Raw genomic sequence first — 14775 nt, forward strand, 5'->3', positions numbered from 1 at the left:
TCCAGAAAAATGGTCTCTCCCCTACCTCCAAGTTACGTAGGCTTTTCTTTTCCAAGAAGGCCCTATTGCTCTGCTTGTCACAGGGCCATCTCTGTGCCAGGGGAGCTGGGCTTTAGCATTAAAGGCTGTCCCCACAAACAAGGATACTTCTGTGCTTTGGGAATTTTATGCCAACAGTTGAAAAGAACCTCAGCTTCCTCTGACCCATGCGAGTTCTCACAAAATATGTGCTTCTTAAATAAAAATCCCCCATGTGGAAGTCTTTGTACTCCTACTAGCTTTTGTGATCAAAGAGAATCCTCAGGTAACCAACAAGCCAGGTGCTTCTGAGCAGAAAAGGCTAGGAGTGCCAGGGATTGTGGGTGTCACAGTCAGTAATTTAGTAGTCCTTCTGCACTGAAGCGACTCTTACCATTGAGTTTGCATAAGTTTAAATTTCTTACTCAAACGCTGAAGAAATAAGATGTTTGGGTTACAGCATCTGGCAGCTTCTTTCTTGCATGCTTTTCTGACCATTTTATAGCTAATGTTGAATTGAAGATTTGGAGTTTCTAGGCTCTGTATTAATGGCCATGTTGAATTCTTTACATTGTTGAGGTTTTCTTATGTCTGTGGAGGCTAAACAGATTTGATAATGGAAGAATCAATATGTTAGCTGTGCAGGGAGAGAAATGAATCTTTGGTTTTCGTGTGCTGAAATCAGCATAGGACTAGCCTTGTCTAGAGAGTCAACATTAAGTGAGTAATTCTCACTCAGTGTTCAAGATCTTAGTTGTTGTTCTGTCAACCATCGTGTAGGTGATTTCTGTGGACGCTCAAATATAGTCTTTGCTTTGATGTCGCCAAATATTTATGTATAATTAATTTGTGTATCCTTCTTTAAGGAAGAAATCCATGTTAGCAAGAATGGGAGGTTGGGCTGATGATTGGCTGATGGATTTGCATTTGAATCCTCTACCAGCTATGGTACAGGGTAACACATTCTGTGGCTGGATTTCTATCTGGCTAAGACACAAGCCGTGACTTTCAGTTTACTGACCAACTTTGATTTTTAGCTATATTTCATGTTCAACTGAAGTTTAAAGAACTTGTACATCTGCCAAGATAATGAGGCATTACCTCTGCCATAAATGCTGTATGTTCTATAAACGTAGAGTTTAAGCTCCTTTGCATTGGATTTGCTTATTGTGTGTATGCTGTTGAAGGAGCCCTGTGTCTTTGTTCTAACTCCCATACCACTCAAGGAGGAACGTTCTTATAGCTGGGGTACAGAAAATGTGGAATCATATTAGGAAAAATAGCAAACAGATGCAGTGTTTAGATGACGTGTAAGAGTCATCTTTACGAAATGAGACTGTCAGCACAGAGCTATCTGCCACCTGTTTGCTCTCAAACATTCTTCTGTTTTCCTATTTTTAAGGCTCTTGAGGCTTTTTAAGGCTGTTGAAAGTATTTTGAGTTCCAGCCCAGGCCAGATGTAGCTAGGCAGAGGACTACCAGGCAACGGAGTGCCATGTTGCAGCTTGTGCAAGTCTGATACTTGTTCAGCATCTGTGCTGTGTTTAGGACGTATTTGAACATTAGGAAGGATAGAATTTTAAGAGTTTCTTGTGGGTTTGGGTGTTGGAGGATTTCTTGCCAGCATGAGTCCATGAGAACAATAACATCCTGGCCTGCTGCAAGCGAAACAGCATGCTTGTGTGCATTAGGAAGCTTGTGATGCATGTCCTGAACGTGACTGTCGGCAAGGCGCTCATATTCCCAGGCAAAGTCAGAGGAATATCCTGGTATGTGTATGGATTGAAGGGATAATGTGCAGGCTTAACGGCAGAGAGCTGATTCTGTGGGTGTTTTGAAGCACTAAAGTGTGTAGTTCTGGCATCCCCCCATTTGATTCTGGGTATTGCCATTTTCCCTACTATTTTCTTTCTCCATTGTAATTACTGCTGGATATGTCACCCAGCTTGCTAGCTTTGGTGTCGTGCCTTTTTTGTATGCGTACAGCAGAGCAGAGAGGCAACCTGGGTGTTTGCTTCTACCTAACGAGAAAGCAAGCTTGAGGCATGCACAGCAATGGAAGGACCAATAAATGCTGTAAGCCCCAGCTTTTGCTTCCTTTTTTCTAAGCCAAGGTTTGGGCTTCAGCTGACTTTTTCCTTCAGGCAAACCACGTATGTGGCCACTCTTCCTTCCATCTGGACTTCCTTCTGCAGCTTGAGAAAGTGTAGCCAGAATAATCATTCTAGTCAGCTGCAAGCATTGTATTACGATGGTGGTGAAGTCCCACCAGCCTGCAGCCCCATTCCAGTCTGTGTGGTACAATCTGCCCTTGGAGGCGAGACTGCCATAGGTAAGTTTCCTATAAACTGCTGGGCTGTATAGTATGAATGTGAGTCCTGCCGCTGAGCTGATCAGACAATAGCCAGATCAATGAAACTGTAATCTTTCTGGCCAGACTTTGTGCAAAGTTGTCTTTTCATTTAATCTCTAGCAATAAAGTCAAGCCCTTGCTTAGGCATTTTTATTAGTATTTTTACAAGTGGCAGAAGAGTAAACTTCAGCAAGTCTTTCCTATCTGCATGTAATCTGCATGTGACATAGTAATCTGAAAGGATGCCATGGTTGATAGCAATTGGATAAAATAGTTACAGAAACAAGTCAGCTTTCAGGCCTGTTTACAGCACCAATATTGTGAGTTTCTGTCCCAGAGGTAAGAGCTCCAGGGTCTATTTGGCCAGGAAGTACAGCAGGGGAATTGGCAGAATTTTGTGTTTAGTCCTGTCGGTGAGCACGATTGCAGGTAATGACATGCATGAGTTAGTGGTGCAGCAAAACTTAGACGAGTAAGGATGACAAGATCTTGCTTCAGTTTCAACACTGTTAGGAGCAAGTTTCTTTTTTTTTTTTTTTTTTTTTTTACCATCAGTGTTGTATCACATTTTGTTCCCTATGGTACTCCCAACTAGCAATGTTCCTGTTCCCTTAAATTGCCTAGCAGAGTGGGGTTGTGATATACTCTGAAGTTTCTTTGCTAGTAACACAAGATCGTCAAAGCTTTTTGGGAAAAAAAAAATAATAACAACACTCCTGTTAGTTTTGGAATAGGCTCACTGAGTACCTTATGCATAAAAAAATAATTGTATTCTTGGAGTAAATGGGCAGCAGAGTGGTTTCCATGGGGAGGTTGTAGACCATGACTAAGATGTGACTGTTTCAGAGCTTTATTTTAATGACAGTGTGTTGCTGTATGTAGAACGCATTTTATACATTGAGGCAAATTCATATTCTTTGACACCGGCATCAGAGAGGTTATTGTGAATTCATTATAAGCAGAGAGGCACAATAGCAATTTTATTCCAAGCTGGCCTTTAAGCAGCTTTGGGATTATATTGCAGAAAGCTCTGCGGTGCCTGGATTTTATGCATTTGCATTAAACACCAACGATTCCAGGAAGCGTCTGAGTTGTTGTGCTGCTGATCACTTGCCTCTGCACTGAGGACTGTGTGTAAGAGTGCAGACTGCAGCTAAGGCTGATTCATCTGAACAAGTGGAAGAATGTCTTGTTGCTTTCAAAGCACTGCTTGTTTAAGCAAGGTCAGAAAACTGTAAACTGCCATGTCTTCTGGGCTCAAAGTCCCTGCTTGCTGTGCATGACTACAAGGCTATATTGGAGCTGTGTACCTCAGCTCGAGACAGGATAACAGATTAAGAGGACTGCTGAGGTCATGGTTCCAGTGCCAGGGGCTGGGAAGAAGTTTGATTCTGCTCCGATCTGCACCACAGCACAACGTGTACAGGATCTGCGCACTGCGGATGCTGAGCTACTAGGGAGGTAGTGGTTTACAAGGCACAACTGCAGGGAGCATTTATGTACTAATGTGAGTGAAGGACTCACAGTTTAGCCTTCAATGCTGAATTTTAGGTTGTTGTGGGCCCTATTTTATTGGGGCTTTAAGTGGAAAACAGTATTTCCTTCCTGGAAAGATCTGTGGCTAAAAAGCTTAAAAGTTAGCTTCCACCTGTCAAAACAACAGCGTTAAAGGTTTCCACAGTAGTTATGCATGAACATATATGTTTTTGTGGGTTAGATCTTAGTGGTCTGTCAGGGACAGTGATCAACAACCTGGCTAATTAGTCTGGCTGAAACAGTGAATTGATGCATCCATGCTCCTTCTGGAGCTAGGTCATTGTGGGCTAACTTGCATATTGGTCCTTCCAGTTTTAAATTAAAACTTTAAAATCACCTTGTGCTTCCAGATGCACGTGCTGTGGTTGTAAGCTGAGGCACTACCTTTAATTATTAACCTCATTCCTGACCCTAGCACAGCCGTGCTGTGCTGGTGACCACAAGATACCAGATGTGATACAACCCAGACAGCTGTAGTGTTTGATGCCCTGGTGTGCTTCCCATCCTAGTGTTGAGGAGAACAGAAGCTGAGAGAGCAAAATCTTAGTGAGAAGCCAGCTAAGTTCTTAGTGGGTCTGGAGGTCAGGACCATAACTATCAGCATCAGCTAGGTGGCTTTGTTGTGGAATGGCTTCTGGCCCTTGCATTCTCCAGTCTCCACACCACAGCACATGCATGCTACTACATCAGAGCAAAGTCTCTGCAAAAAAATAGGCAGATTTATTGAGAGAAAAAAGTGCAAACTGCAACTTGACCAGAGGAATTTCTTGGTGGCATTTGAAGTGAGGCTCGAAGTTACTCCAACTGCAAACTGAAGTTCTCAGGGTAATGGGCTAGTAAGCAGCTTTGAGGTAACTGGAACAAGATGGCATTATCCAGTGCAGCTGTTCTGTCATGGCTAGCACAGGCAAATAGCGCTCAGAGCAAACCTTGCTGGTCAAAACCGTTCAAAATCCAGCGAGGGCTGTAGGTTATGAGAGAGTTGCTCTGGTCCCTCTGGCTGAGCTTCTCCCTGTTCCCCCGGCTGGAGATGAGGCTGGGTGGGAGGATTCTGCTCAGCATGAATTCCTGCCCGAAACATTCCTCCCTCCCTGCTGTGCTCCTGGTGGCTGCTCGATCTGCTGTGCCGCGTCAGATTGGCCTCATCCCCTGCTTCCCATGGCCTCTTCCCACTGAGGGCTGGGGCAGCCAGGGTGCAGCGAGCCCCTGGTGTGATAGCAGCCTGCTGGCTGCTTCAGCAACTCTCCTTGACCTCAGCCTCTGCTGCAGCAGGAGTCGAGTAGCAGCTTCTTAACCTACTGCATTAGTGCTCCTGTGATGGTATTTGACAGGGCCCATGTTTTGTCTAGGAGGAAACTTTAACCAACACAAGTAATAGCATCTGAAATATTTTTGCTCATGACTGTGTGCAATTGAAAGCAAAATGTCACACGGCAGTGTTAGCTGCACATTTTTAGTGAAAATATTACACGATGATTTGGTGACAGCAGTTAATTAGTTTGTGTAAATGATCTCTTGCTGTGGATGTTTATCGTGGCAATTGCATTTATTGTCAAACTAACTGGGTAGAAAAAAAGGGAAGGGAATACTGTCTGTCCTTTTGCATTAGGAAGAGCAGATCATCAAGCTGCGTGACTTTGGAAGACGGGGACCTTGCCCTGTGCTTTTTTCCTCAGTTCTTTCTTTTTAATTTAAAAAAAAAAAAAAAAAACTCATCAGCTAGAGTGTCTCCTGAAGGCCACTGAGCTGCATGCAACAAGAACTGACAAGGCTCTTTCCAGGATCTAAGTGAGCTGCAATCAGTAAGAGAAAATGAGAGACATCTAGGTTCAGCAGAGCTCTCAGGAGTGGTGTGTGGAAAACTCAGGGTACCAGAGGCTACACTTTGTGTTTTCAATGCAGATTGAGAAAGGCACAGTGAATAAAAGCACTTCCAAATTATAGAGCATGGTTGTGTTAGAATGTTTTGTGCTGGGTTTTGAGCAGGTGTATAACTGTCTGGCACCTTTCCCAGTGAATAGTGCTGAACTTCCATGAAGGGAGCAACACCTACTGGTGCTTGGAATGCGGTGCCCTTTATTTAACTAAATTTGACTGAGTACATGGTGAGTATATTCATGTTGACCAGGCTAGTCTAAAATGCACTACGTAATCTTTTCTATAATTTAAAATAAAGCTGGCTTGAACTCTCAGAGTTATCATTTGAATGTGCTTAGTTTGAAGTACGAAACACTGCGTATGGAAGGCAGCGTGTGGGCTGACTTGTTAAGTTTAAGTGTATGTGTCGTTGTTTAAAGGACATGTAGTGCGTATCGCTGGGCACCACAATTAAGGATGCTGTGGGATGAATTGAAGAGGATCCAGAAGTAAGTAAGGAGTAATCTGGGTAATTTGATCTATGGGAGAAGTTTGGATGATTTAAGAATGTGCATTTGAGGAGAACGGGGGAAGACATGAATCTTGAAATACACACCACCACCACCACAAAAAAAAAAAAAGGTTGCAAAGGAAGTAATTTATTTTTCATGCTTATGAGGGTTGAAGGGGGTAGAGAAATCTGTAGTGAAGAAGACTCAGATTGAACATCAGGGTAAGCACTGGAAAAAGACTGTCTGGAGAGATGGTGAAGTCTCAGTGAAGGTTTTGAGGAACAGGTTGAGGAAATCTTTCTCAAAAACTACTATGGCAGTTGTTTGAGCTTTGGAGCAGACAGATGGGCAAGAAGATGTTGAGGTTCCGTTACATCCCTTCCTTTTGTATGAAGGGTCAGAATGAAAACTGGATTTGGAGGTACAATGTAAATAATTTACTTCATTGATCTTTTTATTACTATACAGTAAATAACTTCAGTTGCATTCCAAAATTCTTTACTCTGGAAAAAAGTTGTATTAAATCCTTCCTGCATGGTTAGGAGAGCACAGCTATCGTTTCAGGATATTTCCTGCTGATCTGTTAAGTATTTAAAAGCATTTTCTGTATTTGTAAAGGATGAAGATGGCTTTACAGGAGACCTCTTTCCACTTTCTGTGATGTGTAGGCATTTGAGATGAGACTGTCGTAGAACAGTAGAACTCAATAGGGTGTCTGGATGGTCCTGTAGGTAAATCAAACTACCTGAGTCATGCAGGGAGGAAGTACTAAATGAAATGTGGGGTTCTAGGAGGCTTAGTGGCCAGTCTTGGAGAACTTAATCTGTGGAGAGTCTTCATTCTGTTCCAAAAACAAACAAAAAATATAACTCATGGCTAACTTAGATATGATAGCATTTAGCCTTTTTACTAATATCATCAGTTTCTGGTGTGTGAGAAATGGAATCCAGATGCCAAACGTTATCAGGGAATGTTTTCATCAGCAAGGCGCTGCTCAGTGGTTAATGGCACATGCAATTTTTGGTGGGTTGTTTCATGCACTGACCGTCTTCCAGCAAGCACTGTGCTGTGTCTGTGTTTTCTTGCCTTCCTGACCCCATTCTTGTTCTAACACGGGTCAGCAACTACTAAAAATGGTATTGTATACATGTGGGGAGTGAGGGTTACAGATTCTCCTCTGATGCCTCTGGGGCAATCTGCATGTTGTTCAGTATTATTTCTAACTCCCTGCATGCAGCTGAGTACTTGGTCATCTTGCAGCAGGGAGAATACTGGGGAAAGACTGATGGAAATGTAAATTATCCTCTGGATCAAGAGGAAATTGAGGCAGGCTCTTAACATCATTCTCACTGGATCCACAACACCACGGGGCCTGGGAATAAATTTGCAAGTTGTTCTTTCGTGCCAGAATTTACATGCTTCTCACCACTGGATAAATGCCATCTGTTAGTCAGTGACTGAAAGGACTTGTTCCAGTTCTTGAGTTGTTTCAAACTGGTTCCTGGAACAGATTTATTTGGCTTTGTATGTTACTTCCAAGGCCCAAATCACGTCCTTTTCTCTCGCTACAGTGGAGAGTGCTGGTGGTTATATTCAGCTGGGTGGTAGCAAGAGGGAAGCTGCCCCATCTGCAGTGTGCTGGGAGTGGGGAGAAATGCTCCCTTTCCTGGGGTGTGAGGATAGGTAAGCAAGCAGAGTATCTTGCTGGCATCACCTTGCAAAAAGTCTATACATGATGCGGTGAAGAGTGTGTTAATTTGGTCACAGATCCTCTCTTTTCTGCAGTAGTCCCTCACCAATTTATCTCTAGATGGTAGATTAGGAGAAATTCTAGAATCTCTTGAGTTCGTATATCATAGCATTTGTGGTTGTAGGAGTTGTTTTTTTGTTGTTGTTGTTGTCGTCCTCTTTCTTACTAAATTCAATAAATGCAGTAGAAAAACAAGGAATGCACTGATGATGTATTCAGAAAATATTCTGCTATGATGATATGTGGGGGAAATGGATTGTTCCTCATCAGGGAAAAGAGAACTTGGAATCACGGGGGTATTATAGAGAGGATGATGAGTGGAAATGGATATAGGCTGAGTATAGATTTTAAAGTTTTTTCCTTAAAAGCAGAAAATAATTTTCTATTGGTAGATGTGCCATAGCATAGGAAAAGAAAATGTTGTCTCTTAGGGATTTGGAATAAAACAGTATGGTGATGCTTAGGACTCTGCCCCTCCTCCTCCTCAGCAATGTGCTTGGCCTTGCTTTGCTTTTTTCACGTCACACCAAGGAAAGCAAGTAGTTATTTGGCTGTGGTAACAGTAGCCCCACTCACAGATGTCTGGGTGTATACATTAATAATTGAGGAGGTGGGGGGGAATGTTCTGTGTTAGGGATCCTTTTGGGGCATCCTCCCCTTTATTTGTTAATATTAGATGAAGCTGCTACTGCTTGCGTTCTAGTGGAAGAAAAAGAGGTTATCTGTGAGTCCACTGAGCAGTTCTGCAATACGTACTTATCTTGCTACTAACTCCTGATGTCATCTTGCCTTTATGGTGGCTTAGCAGTCATGTCTGCTCTGGACTCTCTATGCACTTTGTATACTTTGGGCGTTTATTGTTTTCTAGACTGGGGAAATATCAGGGATTTTAATACAAGAACTTTGTTCTGCCTAGAATTGCTATTTCCAGATAATTAATTCTGATTGTCACAGTGCTGAAGATGTGACTTTTTTGTGCATAAGAAAATACTGACAGAAGGCTGAATTAGATACAAATGTAAAAACCCATAGCAAGTTTCTCCTCTTCCTGCAGTTTTATTTCGATTTGTTTTCAAAAGGAAGATCTAATTGTGATTATTCTAAGGAGCAAGATGGATGCTTGGTTGAGAAAGTAGCATCAATTGTGGTGAGGTGAGGTTCCTACTGTTTCTGTCCTTCCAAAGGGAAAATAATAGTCAAGTCAAGAAGCCACCCTCACACAAGCCAAACTTGGCTCACACGTGGAACTGAGTGATTTTGCTGATCAGCTTTTCATATGTTCCAGCAGTAGCTAGGGCCAGAAGAGTCAAGTGTTTCATACAATAGCTGCGCTGCAGCATTGTCACCAGAGAGTGTGGAAACCTTCTCCTTGCAATTTCCAGGCTGGTTCTTCAGCTGTCATAATTTTGGAGCTTTAAAAAAAACACTGTTGACTTCTTCACCAATCCTTTCTCAGACTGGCAGCAGAGATTACTCATTGCTGAGAATAACATCCTGATAACAAGCTTCTCTGCTTCCTAAAAGGCTGGATTAAACCAGAGTCACTTCAAAAGTAAAGCTGTAGATTCAGACATGGAGTCACTGGAAGTACGATTATCTGTGACTATAGTATCTGAGTGCCAAATGTTCCTGAATTTCAGTTGTCAGTACCCAAGCCCACTGTCTGAGACAGCTCATGCCTCTGGTGATCCCAACCACTGTGGAATGTGATGGGCAATGACAAGTACAAGTAAAAGATTCACGTATTTTTCCTACAATATTGTTTTCACCTCGGGCAAAATCCAGGAAGGCTAACATCAGGGGAGGTTATCGTGTGTTTTTGGAGTGGGAATACTAATTATAGTGGGTGTGCACATTCGGGTGCATCAGATTATTTTTCATAATTTCTCTTCTTTTTTGTCCTTCTCATCTAGTTTGTCTGTTCACCATTGAGAGATGTGTACATGGACAGCATTTTTCTTTCACCTCTGAAATATTTTTAACCTGTATTAGACTGAAATGCTGTGCTGTATTGAAACCAGGCAAGTGCAGTTGTGCCTGTTTTGATTGTTTTGCTGTTGACATTTTTGACATACGCAACCAGCGATCTGTGCAGTTTGCTGAAGAGAATTAATTCAAATTTTTAAGCTTACTGTGAGGTTAGCAATGAGAACCTGAACTGCTCAGAAAATGCACTGGAAACAGTTGGAGACAGCACTGTGTACAGAGCAATTATTCCCCAGAACAACAATTTCCAGTTCAAACAAGCTCAGGCTGTATTTACAGTAAAAGGATACTGGAGTCAAGGGGATTGTGTAAGTTCTGATACACTTTGACATCCGCTACGTTTTCAGCAGGAAAGATAAGCAGATGCCAGGAACATAGTTTAGAAATGGTAGAGTTTCCTGCCTTCAGTGGGGTTGCACCTGCTGAGTTCAGAAAGGGCCTTTGGAGGAAAAACGTCCCGTTTTCAGAGCCTGCCCTTTGCATTTAGGCTTGAAAGGAAAGGAGGCAGACAGAAATGTCTAAATGTTCTCCCACTAATCAAGGTGGGAGGAAACAGGATTGTAAATATGTATATATATTTATATATATATATGTAATCTGCACATATAATGGCTCAAATTCAGCTGCATGGGGAGGCTGCAGCAGGGCGATGTGGGTCTGTGTTCCCTTCATCCTTAGGGCTTGTTCTGAGGACTGCAGAACTGGGAGAAAGAAGGGGAGAACAGAGGGTCAGCACAACTTGTTTATGTCAACAAATTGCTAATTTGTAAATATTTCCTCTTCGCCTTGGGCTAGTTTGTGAGTAGAAGGCACATACCTCAATGGTCTTTTTTTTTTTTTTTTTTAAATGTCTGCCACTGCCCTGGAAAGGACTGCTATTGCCAGCAGTGCTGGTTATCTCCATCAAGAGCAAGAGCTGAGGTGTGTTAATCATTTTGGTTTTCTAGGCTATCATGATGGTGCTGCACTGCAGCATTACCACCTAAGCCAGGCTGATACCGTGTGCTGCAATTTAGCCATACACTCTGAATGCAGTATGTCAAGCACCAAATGTATGTGTGTAGCACCCACATGGCTTCATGGACTTGCAATGTGTCCTACATTTTTTCATGAATTTTACAGCACAATAAAATTCCATGATCCCCAGTATCCGTGCTACATGCCGCACTCACTAGTTTAATCACTAGAATAATCCCCTGCTAAAGCTCCTTTAGAATACAGCAGTAATACTCTAACTATTCCCTTATGCTCCTGAACTCTGAATTTTGTAGAGACTGGTAAGCAGTAGACCAGGATCTCCCATGATTTGTTCTGGGGAAAATCTGGAGGAGTTAAGTGAATGTTAAGGAGAGAAGCTCCAGACCTTACCTGATGTGTGCGCAACAGCACAATAGGCAGTGCATGCCTAGCCCTGCTCTGTCTTTTCCTTCTGTCGGTCTCTCCAGGTCTCTCTTTATGTACTCCATACTTGTTAAATAAAGGTACTTAGAGCATCGGTTGCTGTCAGAGCCAGGATAGATAGCTTTCCAGGCTGGGTGGACGTCCGGGAATTTGTTTTAGGGGCTTATTTTTCCTATTGGAGGAAAGAATTTATTTCTTTTCACAGTAATCTCCTGGGGGACTCTTCCCTGTATTGATAGTTCAGCGTTGTCCTTTGATTTAATAACCCTGCATTGCATAGTCTGTCACTCAGAAATGAAGTTGGGCTTCTGGAGCAGGGGAATACTACCGGTCTTTAAATCCACAAGACAGAGATAACAGCTATGCCTTAACTTAGAGGAAGGTACTGCTGCACAGAACTATTCATGCTGAATATGAAAATAAAGCATCAGCTTGATTTCATAGAAATACAATCTAAACAGATTGTGTTTATACTTCATCCAGGTTATGTCATCACACAACTTAAAATGCACAGATACTTACAAGTAGTCCTACTGTCACATTTTTTTTAACATACCTTAATGGTATTCTGTTCTCTAACAGTTTTCTTTTTGAGGAAAATCATTTGTTTGATAACATAGAGGTATTGGTTTTGTTTTTCTTGGAACCTCATTTAAAAAAATGCAATTAGAGCACTAAGACTACCAGCACATAGGATTTGAGCTTGGAGAACCTGTGTAGCTTTGCTTAAAAAAAAAAAAAAAAAAAAAAGAGAGTAAAGCTGCACTTTTATGATTTGATTTTTTTTTTTTTTTATCCTTAAAAGTCTAGTACCTTTTGAGAAGGCAATAGCTACTGCTGAAGGGTATCGGTCTCTCCAAGGTCCTGTGGCATATCTGCTAGTCCCATCTGCCAGTCTGCCTCTGAGACCCAAGAAGGTTTTCCAATGTCAACATTTAGTTGACTCAAGTTCTTGCTTTGTGTAATGCAGAAATGAAACTTAATTTTTATTGATGTACTTTAATACACAAAACCAGTGAGAAGTAGAAAATCGGAAAAATGTTCATTGTTTGCCCATAGCTTACATTCAAACACCAAATTTGCACATCTGCTTAAAGCTTTCCTATATTTGTAATCAGAAATGTGCATGTGTCCAGACCTTCTCTGCACTGCTTGGCAGTACTTCGAACTGCAGGTGCTCAGAGGTCATAAAGCACAGAGGCTCCACTGACTTTGATAACATTTGCATCTGTATTTCAGTCAAAGCTCTGCTGAGGGCATTTTCCTCCATTCTCTTAACACTGTACTTTGTCCCTCACTTGTGAGATGCAATGTCAGGAGGAAACTTGGAAGAAGGTCATATAAAAGAAACAAGAGAGAAAAGCTTAAACACTTTAGGGAATTCTTTCCAGTAAAGACAAATTGGACTATGAACCCCTCTGTATATCATCTCCAGATCATAGCAACAGACCCTTCCAGACAGGAATACCCCAGTTCAGATATATCCAGCATCCAGGGAGCCTCTGCTTAGCTTTGGAGGTCTTCGATACAGAGTGTGGAGGGGCGGGGGAAAGATGGGGCTTCTTCTGTATATGTTCAAGTTCTTTCTCTGCCAGTGCCATATAGGTGTGTGCAGGATCGCTTTTCTCATTTGGACACCCGCAGTTGGTTTTTTTTTCTACTGTTGTTCTCTGAAACAGCCAACTAAATAGGAGCTGTTTTCTTCCTTCTTGGTAGACTACGTGAGAGGAGTGTGTTGTGTTCTTGTCCCATTTGAGATCCAGAGCTCACAACTACAAGGTATACTTCAGAGGTTTGTTTCACTCACAAAGGGTTGTGTTTGGTGTGCAGCCATGCTTTTTTTTTTTTCATCAGTAATGGAAGTAGACTATAGTTTGCTATGCAGCAGTGAGCTCTGCTTTTGTAAGATGCAGGTACTTGTAAAACAGTATCTGCAATTGTTTCCTTGGGGGTGAATTGCCCTGATCTGTTTAAAAATGATATTAGCACAACTTATGTGTGTGGACAAAGCTGAATCTACTTCACACTAGAGATAACCAGCTAAACATATGAAATTGGGAAGGCAAACCCCAGCATTAATTAGTGTAAGACTTCTGTGCACGCTCCAGAACTAAGAACATAGATCACGTTTTATGTTAAAAGTGCCATCAATCGACATGTGGCAATATTTAATGTTAGTGGTATGGTTTAAGTTCAGTGAAGTGACTGTTCCCATTTGTAAATCACTTCCTGACCATGACTGCTTCTCCCAGCTCCCACTCTAGCAGGAGGGTTCTGGGAATGCTGTATGTGCTACCTGGTCCATTCTCAGAGAACACATAGCTTCCTTGGAGGAATACGTGATATGGGTCACACTGTAATGAAATACATTCAGACAAGACCTTTTAAAATCAAGTGCTACCAGCTGGAGCAAACTTCTAAGGCGAATTTGTAAGAACAGGGCCAGGGTATGGGACTTGCAGCAGCATCCGCTCTGCTGGCCCTGCACAGGATCGATTGGCAGGGTATGGCCATCCATGCTTGAATGTAAGTACTTTAGAGGGATGTTGCTGCTGGCTTCTCTCTTTGCAGTTTCAGAACAAAGAAATCTGACGCTTCTTGACTGACTTCTAGATTGAGATTGTTCATGCTGGAAAAAAAAATCAGTTGAAAACACTTTTTTCCCATGCTTACATGCTATCTTTGATTTCTAGCACAGCTCAGGGAGAAGATAAATGTTTTAGTCTCTTATAACTACCAAGGCAGTGTAAGACTTCAACTAAAGGACAGGTGAATCCTGTATTGTTACCACCTCCTATTAAAACCATGAACTGTTTTCTACTGTTTGTATTTAGCTTTCATATGCATACACGAACTAATTGGCTGCAGAAGGGACATGTTTTGGTTCTGTGTAGGGGCAGGAAGAAGGGATGGATGTTGTGTACATTTTTGTTCTCATAGTTTTGTCATTCCAGGCTGATAGATATGTTAACAGACAAAAATAGGCTGCAAAGATACAGAAATGAGCTTGGTTAAATTGCTAGGGAAAGAAGAAACCGAACACTTAGATTTATCATCCTACGTGAACATGCATCAGGTTTAAGACTTTTGGAAAATAAGGTTAATTTAAATTTCACTTCACTTGGCAAGATGTTGCTGGAAGAATTTCTTTACCATTTGCTTTAGTTCTGAGAAGCAGTGATTTTAGACACTGAAGAACAAAATAATTATGTAAGTAATAAATCACTGTGCATCCTTGAGCACACTTGATGATAATGGTGTATTTTATAAATTTAGTACCTTTTGAAAGCTAGGCAGCATGGGGTCTAGGCTGTTTGTTTCCTCTCCCCCACTCCTCAGTCAGATGCCCAGTTTAGCTAGAG

At 41.9% G+C, this 14775-nt stretch overlaps 1 protein-coding gene across 10 annotated transcripts in view; it reads left to right on the forward strand.

Annotated features, from left to right (window-relative positions):
• The window catches only part of ARHGEF4 (Rho guanine nucleotide exchange factor 4), a 213396-nt gene that overhangs the window by 146979 nt on the left and 51642 nt on the right, over positions 1-14775 (forward strand). The window lies entirely within an intron of this gene.

Source organism: Anser brachyrhynchus, assembly GCF_964034855.1.
Source record: "Anser brachyrhynchus genome assembly, chromosome: 9".
Classification (NCBI taxonomy): Eukaryota; Metazoa; Chordata; class Aves; order Anseriformes; family Anatidae; genus Anser; species Anser brachyrhynchus.